Source organism: Chiloscyllium plagiosum, unplaced genomic scaffold (genome assembly GCF_037043375.1).
Source record: "Chiloscyllium plagiosum isolate Xiang-an unplaced genomic scaffold, Cpla_swu_hap1 HiC_scaffold_4, whole genome shotgun sequence".
In the NCBI taxonomy this organism is placed as follows: Eukaryota; Metazoa; Chordata; class Chondrichthyes; order Orectolobiformes; family Hemiscylliidae; genus Chiloscyllium; species Chiloscyllium plagiosum.
Genome location: NW_028270142.1, coordinates 148,061,353 through 148,074,884, shown reverse-complemented (window position 1 = coordinate 148,074,884; position 13,532 = coordinate 148,061,353). Strand labels below are relative to the sequence as shown.

Sequence of the window (13,532 nt, the reverse complement as noted above, 5' to 3'; positions counted from 1 at the left end):
AGCTAGAGAACCCAGGATGACCCAGGGTGTTGATGAGAGAATAAGGAAGAGAAAGGAGGCAGTTGATGAACGCCCAAATAATAAAATCAGGAAGCATATCTCAAGTGCCGGAGAGAGGCTACGGCTGGAATAAGGAAGGCCATGAGGAAGCATTAGGGAAGGATGGCAGGCTGCTCTAAAATAGAGGATAGCGTGGGACCCATAACGAACAAGCAGAGTAAGCTGCTCATTGAAGCAAAGGAATGGCAGAGGTATTAAATGAATAATTTGCTTCTGTCTTTACCAAAGTAGAAAATGGTAACAATGGCCTGGTTGGAAATGTGGATGTTGAGCAACTGAACAGTATAGTGATGGACAAAGAAGAAGTGTTAAAAGGCTGGCAGCACTCCAAATAGAGAAGTCACCAGGCCTGGATGGGATACATCTTAGGTTGCTGAGAGGGGTGAAGGAGCAAAGTGCAGGGCTGTTGACAAGAAACTTTCCAGACCTCTCTGAACACAGGATTAGTCCCAGGGGAAGCGGTGGATTGTAAATATGACACCATTGTTTAAGAAAGGGGTAAAGGATAACCCAGAAACCCATAGACCTATCAGCTCGACGTAAATAGTGGGAGAACTGATGGAGGCCACAATATACGATAAGGTAAATATACTCTTGGAGGAAAATAAGTTAATGCCTGACAGTCACCAAGGCTTTGTCAAGGACAGGTCACGCCTGACAAAGCTGATTGAGTTATTTGACAAAGTGGCACAGGCAGTGGATTAGGACAGTGCTGTGGATGATGTGTATTTGGAGTTTCAGAAAGTATTTGATACGGTGCCACATGGCAGGTTGATTAGTAAATGAGAACCATCTGGGATCAATGGGTCCTTAGCAGCATGGATTAGAATGTGGCTGAAAGATAGGAAACAGAGGGTCAGTATAGATGGGTAGTTCTCAGACTGAGACAAGTTGAAAGTGGTGTCCCTCAGGGACCAGGGTTGAGACCCTTGCTTTTTCTGATTTAGATAAACAATTTGGAGATGCGCATGGAGGGCAAAATCTCTAACTGTACAGATGATACTAAGTTAGGGAGAATACTGAATTATGAAGGTGACAATGAGTGACTTCAGAGGGATATCGACAAGTTGGCAAAATCAGCAGATACCTGGCTGATCAAAGTTTGTGAGAAGATTTGTAGCTCGGGTGCTCGTTGTTGTGGTTCTGTTCGCCGAGCTGGGAATTTGTGTTGCCGACGTTTCGTCCCCTGTCTAGGTGACATCCTCAGTGCTTGGGAGCCTCCTGTGAAGCGCTTCTGTGATCTTTCCTCCGGCATTTGTAGTGGTTTGAATCTGCCGCTTCCGGTTGTCAGTCCCAGCTGTCCATTGCAGTGGTCGGTATATTGGGTCCAGATCGATGTGCTTATTGATTGAATCTGTGGATGAGTGCCATGCCTCGAGGAATTCCCTGGCTGTTCTCTGTTTGGCTTGTCCTATAATAGTAGTGTTGTCCCAGTCGTATTTATGTTGCTTGTCATCTGTGTGTGTGGCTATTAAGGATAGCTGGTCGTTTCGTTTCGTGGCTAGTTGGTGTTCATTGATGCGGATCGTTAGCTGTCTTCCTGTTTGTCCTATGTAGTGTTTTGTGCAGTCCTTGCATGGGATTTTGCACACTACATTGGCTTTGCTCATGCTGGGTATCGGGTCCTTCGTTCTGGTAAGTTGTTGTATGAGAGTGGCTGTTGGTTTGTGTGCTGTTATGAGTCCTAGTGGTCGCAGTAGTCTGGCTGTCAGTTCGGAAATGCTCTTGATGTATGGTAGTGTGGCTAGTCCTTTGGGTTGCGGCATGTCCTCGTTCCATTGTCTTTCCCTTAGGCATCTGTTAATGAAATTGCGGGGGTATCCGTTTTTGGCGAATACATTGTATAGGTGTTCTTCTTCCTCTTTTTGCAGTTCTGGTGTACTGCAGTGTGTTGTGAACCTTTTGAATAGTGTCTTGATGCAACTTCTTTTGTGTGTGCTGAGGTGGTTGCTTTCGTAGTTTAGGACTTGATCTGTGTGTGTGGCTTTCCTGTATACCTTTGTGGTGAATTCTCCGTTCGGTGTTCTCTGTACCATCATGTCTAGGAATGGGAGTTGGTTGTCCTTTTCTTCCTCTCTAGTGAATCGGATTCCTGTGAGTGTGGCATTGATGATCCGGTGTGTGTTCTCGATTTCTGTGTTTTTAATGATTACAAAGGTGTCATCCACATATCTGACCCAGAATTTGGGGTGAATTTGCGGTAAGACTGTTTGTTATAATCTTTGCATTACCGCTTCTGCTATGAGTCCAGAGATGGGTGAGCCCATGGGTGTGCCGTTGATTTGTTCATATATTTGGTTGTTGAATGTGAAGTGTGTTGTGAGGCACAGGTCCAGTAGTTTGAGTATGCCGTATTTTTTTATAGGTTCACCGTCCTGTTGTCTGTTTTGTATGTCCAGCAGGTTGGCTATTGTTTCTCTGGCTAGGGTTTTGTCGATAGAGGTGAACATTGCCATTCTATCGAATGAGACCATGGTTTCTTCCTTGTCTATGTGTATATTTCTGATGATGTCCAAGAATTCCTGTGTTGATTGTATAGAGTGTCTGGATCCGCTGATCAGGTGTTTCAGTTTCTGCTTTAGTTCTTTAGCCAGTTTGTGTGATGGTGTCCCTGATAGTGATACTATGGGTCTGAGTGGGATGTCTGGTTTGTGCACTTTAGGTAGTCCATAGAATCTGGGGGTGTTGTTGCTTTCAGGTTTCATTCTTTGTAGGTTTCATTCTTTAATTTCAAAAACCACCAATCAGCAATGGACCCGAACCATAGAACAGGCCATCACCATACATCCAAAAAGAGGGAGTTTGACCCCAACCCACAGCTCACCAATAGGATAAACAACACACTGAGGAACCTACAAAAAAACGGACAGATAACCAGGTTTGACCTACAAAGAATGAAACCTGAAAGCAACAACACCCCCAGATTCTATGGACTACCTAAAGTGCACAAACCAGACATCCCACTCCGACCCATAGTATCACTACCAGGGACACCGTCACACAAACTGGCTAAAGAACTACAGCTGAAACTGAAACACCTGATCAGCGGATCCAGACACTCTATACAGTCAACACAGGAATTCTTGGACATCATCAGAAATATACACAGAGACAAGGAAGAAACCATGGTCTCATTCGATGTAACGGCACTGTTCACCTCTATCGACAAAACCCTAGCCAGAGAAACAATAGCCAACCTGCTGGACATACAAAACAGACAACAGGACGGTGAACCTATAAAAAAATACGGCATACTCAAACTACTGGACCTGTGCCTCACAACACACTTCACATTCAACAACCAAATATATGAACAAATCAACGGCTCACCCATCTCTGGACTCATAGCAGAAGCGGTAATGCAAAGATTATAACAAACAGTCTTACTGCAAATTCAACCCAAACTCTGGGTCAGATATGTGGATGACACCTTTGTAATCATTAAAAATACAGAAATAGAGAACACACACCGGATCATCAATGCCACACTCACAGGAATCCGATTCACTAGAGAGGAAGAAAAGGACAACCAACTCCCATTCCGAGACGTGATGGTACAGAGAACACCGAACGGAGAATTCACCACAAAGGTATACAGGAAAGCCACACACACAGATCAAGTCCTAAACTACGAAAGCAACCACCCCAACACACACAAAAGAAGTTGCATCAAGACACTATTCAAAAGATTCACAACACACTGCAGTACACTAGAACTGCAAAAAGAGGAAGAAGAACACCTATACAAGGTATTCGCCAAAAACGGATACCACCGCTATTTCATCAACAGATGCCTAAGGGAAAGACAACCGAACGAGGACATGCCACAACCCAAAGGACTAGCCACAATACCATACATCAAGAGCATTTCCGAACTGACAGCCAGACTATTGCGACCACTAGGACTCATACCAGCACACAAACCAACAGCCACTCTCTGACAACAACTCACCAGAACGAAGGACCCGATACCCAGCATGAGCAAAACCAATGTAGTGTACAAAATCCCATGCAAGGACTGCACAAAACACTACATAGGACAAACAGGAAGACAGCTAACGATCCGCATCAATGAACACCAACTAGCCACGAAACGAAACGACCAGCTATCCTTAATAGCCACACACACAGATGACAAGCAACATAAATACGACTGGGACAACACTACTATTATAGGACAAGCCAAACAGAAAACAGCCAGGGAATTCCTATAGGCATGGCACTCATCCACAGATTCAATCAACAAGCACATCGACCTGGACCCAATATACCGGCCACTGCAGCGGACAGCTGGGACTGACAACCGGAAGCGGCAGATTCAAACCACTACAAATGCCGGAGGAAAGATCACAGAAGCGCTTCACAGGAGGCTCCCAAGCACTGAGGATGTCACCTAGACAGGGGACGAAACGTCTGCAACACAAATTCCCAGCTTGGCGAACAGAACCACAACACCTGGCTGATGAATTTCAATGCAGAGAAATGAGAGGGAATGCATTTTGGTGGAAGAAACACAGAAAGACAATACAGGCCTCAATGGTACAACTGAGGGGAGTTCAGGAGCAGTGGGATCTCAGGATTCATGTTCATAACTCCCTGAAGGTAGCTAGGCAAGTTGAAACAATTGTTAAGGTGGCTTAAAGGATCCTGAGGTTTATAAAAACAGAGTAGCGAGGAAGTGATACTATATCTCTACAAATCCTTGGTCAGACCATATTTGGAGAATTATGTTCAGTTTGGGCATGTTAAAGCCCTGGAGCGAGAACAAAGGAGATTTAGTAGATGAATCCCAGGAATGAGGGATTTTAGATAGAAGGATAGATCAGACTAATTGGGGATATTCTCTTTGGAGTACAGAAGATTAATAAGTGACCAAAATAATGAACAATTTTGATAGGGTAAAGAAGGATATTCTGTTTCCACTAGTTGGTTATGTCAGTAACTAGGGATTCAGTCTCAAGATTGTCAGCAAGACAGCAAGGAGTAAGATGAGGTGAAACATTTTTACTCAGTTGTAAGGATTTGGAACGTGCTGCCTGGGAAAGTGGTGGAGGCTGATTCCACAGGAGGTTTCAAAAGAGAGCTGGATATATATTTGAAAGGGATGAAGTTACAAAGTTACGGAAATGGGGCAGGAGAATGGGACAAGCTGAGTGGCTCTTTCAGGAGATGGCACTGTCATGGTGGATTGAATGGCCTCCTTCTGTACTATAAGTTCTATGATTCAACAGTTTCTCTGCTTTAAAGCAGCACTTGCCCCCATTTTGTAGTCCATAGTCAAAAAAAAGCAGTCTTTACAACCTAAATGGATTGTGCCTTGATCCCTCCAGTACTGTAATCCTTAACCCTGTTACTCTACTTCCCTTCCCTTCCTTCCGTCTTTCATAAACACCTGGATCCAGGAATATTTCATATCCAGTCTAGCTTTTCTTTCAGCCAGGCGGCACACCAAAACATTTATCTCCATCTGCAGCTCACCGACCTGATCTTTAAACCCCACTGTGCATTCACATACATGCAACATAATTTTCCTGTGTTCCCCCTTACTCAGACTCATCTAACATGAGACTAAATCTTACTCAAGCGCAATCAATTAATCTCTCTCATTTCTTTGTGGACTCTATGATTCCTTTCCAAAATGGCACAATGGTTACCACAATGGCACTCATTCAACTTATTAATATCTCTTTCCAAAGTTATGTTTCCATCTACATTACTTGCTATGCCATTTATCCTGTCTCATCAGTTAATCTGAATTTAATCGCTTTACAATGGGTGAGTGAAATACAGATTATTATGGGATTCCACAATGCTGTCAAATTGGAGTCCCTGCCCATTCCCCAACTCTCCATCTCCTTCTCACTGAGCAATTCTCTGAATCAGGCAAAAGTGAGGACTGCAGATGCTGGAGATTAGAGTCAGGCAGCATCCGAGAAGCAGGAATTCCTGATGAAGGGCTCCTGCCCGAAACGTCGACTTGCCTGCTCCTCGGATGCTGCCTGACCTCTGCGCTTTTCCAGCACCACTCTAATCTTGACCCCAATTCTCTGAGCTGAAAATGTGTTGCTGGAAAAGCGCAGCAGGTCAGGTAGCATCCAAGGAACAGGAGAATCGACGTTTCGGGCATAAGCCCTTCTCGGTTTATGCCCGAAACGTCGATTCTCCTGTTTCCTGGATGCTGCCTGACCTGCTGCGCTTTTCCAGCAACACATTTTCAGCTCTGATCTCCAGCATCTGCAGCCCTCACTTTCTCCCCAATTCTCTGAACCAGGCCAATCGTTTATAACTATAAAAATCACCCATTAATATGATAGCCTTTACAAATTTCTTTTCACACTCCCTGTTGGAACTCTTAAGATGTTTATTTTCATACTCTGCTGTTCTCAGAGTCAGACAGTACAAAATAGGCCTTTCAACCCAACAATCCATCTACATGAACACCGCCTTCAAGTATAGCTTCAATGTTGTGACATTTCAAGTGCTCATTCAAGCACTTTTCGAAGGTTGTGAGGTTTTTCACCTCTAATACCCTCCCATGTGGGGCATTCCAGATTCTCACCAACCTCTGGTGAGGAGTTTCCTTGAAACCTCCTGCCTTTCACCCTTAAAGTTCACCTTGTTAATGACTCTTCATCTAAAGGGAAGAGTTGCTTTCTATTGACTCTGCCTATGTCACTCACAGCATCACATTCTGATACAATGTTCCCTCTCGCCTTCTCTGCTTTAAAGAAAACAACCCAAGCCTGCTGAGTCTCGCTTCAGAGCTAAAATGCTCCATCCAACACAACAGCCTGATGAGTCTCCTCTGTACCTCCTCCACTGCAATCTCATCCTTCCTATAGTGTGGGTACCAGAACTCCAGCTGTGGCCTCACCAAAGTTTTGTACAGCTTCAAGATAACCTCCCTGCTTTTATAATCTATGCCACAAGTAATAAAGACAGGTGCCCCGTGTGCCTTCTTGACCACTCTTAATCTGTCTGCTGTCTTCAGGGGTCTGTGGACATGCATCGCCGTTTCCCTGAACCTCCTTTTTTGTGTCCTGCCAATAACTGAGTACTCCCTGGCCTTGTTCCATCTTCCAAAGTGCATCACCTCACATTTTTCAGGGTCACACTCTATCTGCCACTGGCTTGCCCGTCTGACCATATCATTAATATCTTCCAGTGACCAAAGACTTTCTTCCTCCCTATTAAATACCCTGCCAATCATCTTGGCATGCGCAAACTTACTTATCGCTGTCCCATATTCTCAACCATATACACAAAAATAAGGGACTGATCCCTATGGTACACCACTGGACATCAGCCTCCAATTTTCCAGTCATACAAACATTTTTCTACCGCCACCCTCTGACTCCTGCCACTAAGGCAATTTTAGATTTATCTCGTTAAATTACCCTGGATCTTACGTGCTTTTACCTTCTTTATCAGCCTCCCACGTGAAACCTTGTCAAAGGCTTTGATGAAATCCACATTAAACAACATCAATCGCACTACCCTCACCTATACACCTGGCCACCTCATCAACATTGTAAGACATGACCTGTTCTCTCGAATTTTCCCATTCACTGGGATCTGAGATTTATTTTATGCTTTTTTTTGGCTTGAATTTACCGGGGGCCCCGTAAATCTTCCATTTCAACAGAAAATGTAGAGTACATGGTTAGGAAGTTTCTAAATGATAAAAAAAGTTTGTCATGTAATTGATAGTGAGGAGTAGCTGTAAACCAAAGGAAAGATATTATAGCCTGTTCAAGTGGGTAGCAAAATGGCAATGGAATTCATCATAAATAAGTGAGGCAGTGCATTTGAAGACATAAAATGCAATGAATTATTAAGTGCAGAGGAGTATAGAATGTTTGAATGCATAGATCCCTGAAGATAGAAGGACAGGTAGTTATAATGTGGTTAAGTGCGAATGTACAGTATACTGCTCTTTATTAGTGGAGACATAGAATATAAGAGCCAGAAGGTGATGTTGGGATTGTGCAAAACATTAGCTGGGCAGCAGCTAGAGCACTGTGGTCAGGGAGGATGTACTCATTCTCCACAGCAATCAGAGGAGGTGGGTGTTGGACAAGGCTAGAGAATTTTGGCTCAGAATAAATGGTGAACTTTGATTTCTCTGGAATATGGGAAGCTGAGGAACAATATAATTGAATATTACAAATTTATAGAGATGGATACATAGTATAGATAGAAAGGACCTCTTGACAAGGAAAAAGAAAACAAATTCTTGCAATATATCAAGTTTTTCACAAGGACAGCATGTGTGACAGCCAAGGAAGCACTTTTTAAAAGTGTCGTCGTTGCCACTTGGAGAGATCACCAACCAGGAGAGACCGATTTTAAATTATTGGTAGAATGAAGAATGAAAGGTGAAAATATTTTCACCCAAAGGGTGCGAAGGTCTGGAACTCTGTTTGAAAAGGTAGCAGAATCAAAAACCCTCATCCCTCTTTAAATGAATCACTTAAGTTAATATAATGAAGGGTACGTAGATTAGTCTGATCTTAGAGTAGGATAAAAGGCCAGCATGACATCGAGGGCCCAAGGGCCTGTACTGTGCTGTACTGTTCTATGTTCTATGAACTAAAGGCTCCACGACCTACAAAGTTACAGTCTGAAAAGTAGGAAGGGGAACTAGGCTTGTTGGCTCTTTCATGGCCAAAACAGACACAGTGAGGTCAATGGCCTCCCTGTGCCATAAAGGCTTGATAAATAAAATTAGGCCATTAATAATGGTAATGATTTACTGCCTGCGGTGGCTGGCTTCTCTTACTACACTACAGTTTAATTCAAATCCCTGTAGTGAATTAAAACAAACAACTGCAGGTTCTGGGAATATGAAGCAAAATGAGAATGCCAGAGAAACTCAAATCGGGTTGCTGGAAGCCATGGCAATCAAAGATTAAGCGAGCAATAGAACTGTGGTATCATCACCAGACCCTATTAGCCCAGAGACTCAGGTCACGTTCTGGGGTACAACTGCACTCCAACCCCACCACAGCATATAGTGGAATTTGAAGCCAATTAAAAAAGAATCTGGAATTAAGAAACTAACAATGACGATGAAACCCTTGTTGATTGTTGGGAAAACTCATCTGGCTCACTATTGTCTTTGAAGGAAAGATAACTGCTACTTGAGCTGGTCTGGCCTACCAGTGATCCCAGACTTACAGCAATGAAGTTCAATCTTAACTGCCCTCAGGGATTGGCAATAAATGCAGGCCAAGTCAACAATGCCCACATCCCATGGATGAATAAAACATCAAAACAGAAAATGCTGGAATTATTCAGCAGGTCTACCAGAATCTGGATTTATGTTTTCAATAACTGATATTCATATTTCAAAGGCAAATTTGATGGGGACTCATGGGAAATAAACCTTTAGGTCTGTGGGAGTAGGTCAAGAGAAAGGGTCCCCAGAGAGTGCCAACATGGACTGGGAAGGCCAGATGGACATTCTATGCTGCTGTGATTTTACTCTATAACGTAGAATACCAATATTTAATCAATTAAATCACGTGGGCAGGTTCCATAAACTTGCATTTTAATCATCTGAGTTTAGAAGAAGATTAGGGAGACAGTGGTAATGTCAGTAACTAATAATCCAAACTGAAGGTCTGGGGAGATGGATTCGAATATCACCATGGCAATTGGTAAAATGTGAATTCAATAAAATTCTGGAATAAAAAGCTCGTCTAATGTCACTCAAGACCACTGTCGATTGTTGTAAATATATCCATTTGGACTGATGTCCTCTAAGGAAGGAAATCTGTCATCCTTACCGGGTGTGCAGATAGGACGACGTTAAGAGGTGTACTTTTCCCTTTTTTTTTTTGGAAGAGAGGTTTTAAGCCATAGATACAGAGCTGTCCTCTTCAAGCCAATTAAGTAAACAGCTTGTTTCTTTTTAAGTTGGAAGAATAGAAGCAGCATGAATGGGTGCAGTCAGGCTCCCAGAGAAACCAGGGTTTTAGGTTAGCTTTCATTAGTTGTTGGGGTTTTGAAGTTGGTTGTGGAAGCAGCTACTTCTCTCTCAGCCACAGCAAAAAGCTGGAGCTCTCTCGCTCGGCTGTCAGAATTGCACGTGAAACAATGTTTTACTGAAGTTGCTTTTGCCAAGGGTGTGTTTATGGGATATCACTACATTGGAACAATTGCTGTTTAATAGTTAAATAATCTATTATTTTGTTAAGTTTTCCAATAAAGTTATACCAATTCTTCTTTCTTTCATCTGTAGGTAAGAATAAAATGTATTTTGCTTCAAGCCAAATAGTGCAATCAACTGAATTACATCTGGAATACATTTGCCTTTAAATGAGATAAAAGTTAAAGTCCAGCCTTTCTCCTTGAAATATTTGAAGGGCATCTGGTCAGGTCCATAACAAATTGGGGCTCTTGTCAGAATTACAATCTCTAATTCTAGGTTGGGTTTAGGATTAATGGACTCAAAGACAGTGAGTGGCGAGTGTTTTTTTTACCTTTGGGTGTCGCACCTGGTTGGTTTAAGCAGAGTGTATATGGTGTGATAATGGCTCTTTCAGTCGCTAAGAGTTTCCTAGTGGTAGAAGTAGTTACATTTGGTGGTTCACACAAAGTGAGCAAGACAAAATTTTCAAAATTGCAAGCAAACTGAAGTTGGAATTGTCTATGTCGGTGTGGAAGGGGTGATAATTGTGACAATGGCTCAGCATTGACATATGCCAGGAATGCATTTAGAATAATTGGAAATGGCTAAAATTCAATTGTAAATGAAGCAGCTTGAATTAGAGGCAATGACAAGGGAATAAGAAAAAGAAAGAAAAACTCTGGCAGGACAAAACGGAAAGGATGGCCCACACATAAGAGAAAGAGAAAGAGTTTGAACTTCAGACGTTGGCATTGAAAGAGAAAAGTCGACTTAAAAAGGTAGAAAGTAGAAGTAGTGAGGAGGATAGTGATGATGAGCAAACCCATCATAGCCAAAAGCCTGGCAGGAATCTGTTTAAATATGTCCAAGCATTACCAACATTTGATGAGAAGGACGTAGAAGCCTTTTTCATTTCATTTGAGAGAGTGGCTAAAGAAATGAAATGGCCGGTGACCATTTGGGTATTGTTGATCCGAACAAAATTGGTAGGTATTTGCATCTCCACCTGAGAGTATGACGAGGTGAAAAAAGCAAACTTAAGTGCACATTAAGTGACAGCCAACATTTTAGGAATCTAAGGAGGGAGCCTGATCAAACATACAAAGAATTTGAATGGATCAAACAAAGTAACTTTGATAGGTTGATAAGGAGATTGAAAATAGATCAAACATATTACTCTCTTGGAGAGATTATTATTTTGGAGAAGTTCAAAAATTCATTTCCTGAAGTATTGAGAACTCGTGTGGAAGAGCAGAGAGTTAAAACTGCAAGGTTAGCAGCAGAAGTGGCCGATGATTTTGAGTTAGTTCATAAATCAAGGTATTAGCTGATCTTATTTGCTTTTAGTTGATAAAGTAGGGAGAGAAAAACTACTTTTTCTGGTGAAAAAGTCCAGAATAAGTGTGCTGAAGTTAGAGCCAGGCCATTCAGAAAAGTCAGGAAAGAAATCACACAAAGCAGCATGGAAATCTCATTGACACAAAATCCTTTAGAAAGCTGGTAGTTAGGTGATATGTTTAGGACTGAATTGAGAGGCACATGAAGAAACTCAAGTACAGATCAACCACAACCTAACGGAACGGAGGGACAAACTCTTCAAGAATTGACCTCCTGTTCCGAAGCATCCAAAAGCTGCTGAAAGATATTTGAGTGGCAGTATTTGATGTCTGTGCCAAAAAACATCAAACGCAGTCAGTCTAAGCCTCTCCGTACAACAGCTCCTGGCAACCTGTTGTCAGCTTTGAGCTTTTCTGATGACCAATCTAATGATTAACAAATCTCTCACACATTGTGCTGCAGGGAGCTAAGTGCAGAGGGGTGAAACATGAAGACTGTCCACTGAGCTCAGCCACAGGCTTCACACCATAGCAGCATATTTCACTGAAATCACTGGAAGGAGCAGATTAGCACTGCCTCATTCTATTGCACTACAACATTCATCACAAAGTGAAATACTGGATTCTCTTTGCTTTAAGAGAGTAAATGACAGACCAGTCAGCAGTGGGGAAAGTGCTGGAATTCATTATGAAAGAAATAGGGATGGGTAATAAATGCTGGCCAGCCAGTGGTGTCCACATCACCCCAGTGAATAAAGAAAATATAGCTGAGCACTTGGAAAACAATGGCAGGATTGGATAGAGTCAACATGGATTTACAAAACAGAAACAACGTTTGATATATCTACTCAAATTCTTCGAGGTTTTAATGGACTGGATGAAGGGGTTGTTGTTTATTTGGACTTTGAGGCTTTTGACAAAGTCACACAAAAGAGATTAGTATGTAAAATTAAAACACATGGAATTGGGGGTAGGGTACTGAGAGATGGAAAAGTAGTTGGAAAACAGGAAACAAATAGTAGAAATAAATGGATCTTTTTCTGAACGGTGGGCAGCATTGGGTGCCAAGCTTTAGGGAGAATGTGAAGGCATTGGAGAGAATGTAGGATAGGGTTACAAGAATGGCCTTTGCAATGAGAAACTACATGAGAATGGATTGGACTGCTTTTTTTAAATGGCGAAGGCCAACAGTAGATCAGGAGAAACTTCATGTTTCTAAGAGAACCAGAGGGCACAGATTTGAAATGTTTTGCAAAAGAAGCCAGCACGAGGTGAGAAAAAACATTTTCACATAGTGAGTTGTTCCGGTCTGGAAGGTACTGCCTGGAAATTTGGTGGGGGCAGGTTCAATTGAAGAAGAGTTGGGTCCTGAACAAGGGTTACACCCAAAATGTTGATTTCTCCACCTCCTGATGATACCGGTGGCTTGCTGTGTTCTTCCAGCCTCCTATTTCAGGTTCAATTGAGGCATTCAAGAAGAACATTGGATAGTAATTTAAATAGAAACTATCTGCAAATTGGCACAAAGTCAATATGCTGAGGTAGTCAGTGAAGGCATTGTTGGTTGAATGGACAAATTCTTCTACACCAGAACAATTCTGTGATCTTTAGACTCAGACATGCAAGTGTCATCAACTCAACCACACCTGATACATTAATCTTGGGAAGGAGGATTGAAATGTGAAATGCTTTCATGCTGGGTCAGAGAACAAGCAAGTGCACAAGAAAGATAAACTTAAAGAGATTTAGTGAAATGAAGACAAGAAAGAATGAGAGAAGAAACAATGTTCAGAACAAAGGAAACAAAGAAAAGAATATTGGAAGTAGGAGGATGAGACCATTTGGTCCCTTGAAACTGCTCCGCACAGTTTGTAAAATGATAGCAAGGATTTAAACACAGTGCCTCAGCCTTTGTGAAATCCCCAAGACCGAACATACCTTTTATTCTACCTTCTGCATGTTAAATCAATTCGTTAAGGAATAGAGAGAGATTCTGCAAA

General features: G+C 42.2%; 1 protein-coding gene across 5 annotated transcripts in view; it reads right to left on the bottom strand.

The window, feature by feature from the left end:
- LOC122548789 (anion exchange protein 2-like) overlaps positions 1–13,532 on the bottom strand; it is a 229,234-nt gene that overhangs the window by 210,695 nt on the left and 5,007 nt on the right. The gene's annotated exons all lie outside the window — the stretch shown is intronic.